The sequence below is a fragment of the Amphimedon queenslandica genome, unplaced genomic scaffold (assembly GCF_000090795.2).
Source record: "Amphimedon queenslandica unplaced genomic scaffold, v1.1 AMPQUscaffold_11601, whole genome shotgun sequence".
NCBI lineage: Eukaryota > Metazoa > Porifera > Demospongiae > Haplosclerida > Niphatidae > Amphimedon > Amphimedon queenslandica.
In genome coordinates, this window is record NW_003548157.1 from 3,546 (window position 1) to 4,455 (window position 910).

Here is a 910-nt window from a genome sequence, read left to right on the forward strand (position 1 = left end):
GCAATTTGTAAGATCTTTCAAGATCTTTTATGACTTAATGAGTGATCTTATGTGTCGTGTGATCATGGATGATTCTTCAAGATCATAGACTTACTAGATTTTGTAAGATCTTATTAGATTTCAATTTAACAAGATCATCTTAGTTCTTACAAGGTGTGGTATTAAAAGATTTAAGTGAGGCATGATCTTACATTTTCTGATATATTCCTTTATTCATAAGATCTTTAAAATTCTTACAAGAATTATAGTTATGATAGATCTCACAAGAGCTGACAGCTTGTTCAAATCTTATCATAAGAATTTGCAAGAATTTCTGTGTTAAGATTTTACAAGATTACTATCTTATGTTTTCTTGTATAATCATGTGAAATCATGAAAAACCTTATAAGATCTTGCTGGGATTTTTCACATGGGAAGTGCTACATTTTTGTCGAGACCGTCCCAAGTGCAATGATTTCTGTAATCTACAAATCAAAAGTGCTTTGATTGGTTTGTAGTGGTGCGTGGGCGGATCACTGAAATGAAAGTTCAAAAGTCTCGCAGGTCGCCAGTCCAAGACGATCAGATCTCATTTATCACTATTATTATTGTTACATGTCTAGTGTATGTAGCTGAGGCTGTTATTTGCCTCTATCAAAGCTTGTGGTTAACAGGAAAGCCCATACATATTATACTGCTGTGCAGTACTATATATTCCACACAGTGCTACATTTTCCTACCATGCGGTTATTGCTGGGAAGTTGTAGCACTGGCGGCACCTTTGATCCGCCCACGCACCATACTACAAATTATTTTATTAATGATGTTTGTTAGTGTGTTGTTCCAGGTGATGCTGGTTTTTGTCAGTACCAGTAAGTCATTACAGCTGCTAGGATGGAATGGGTGTGGTCTAATCTTTTATCATGTGACA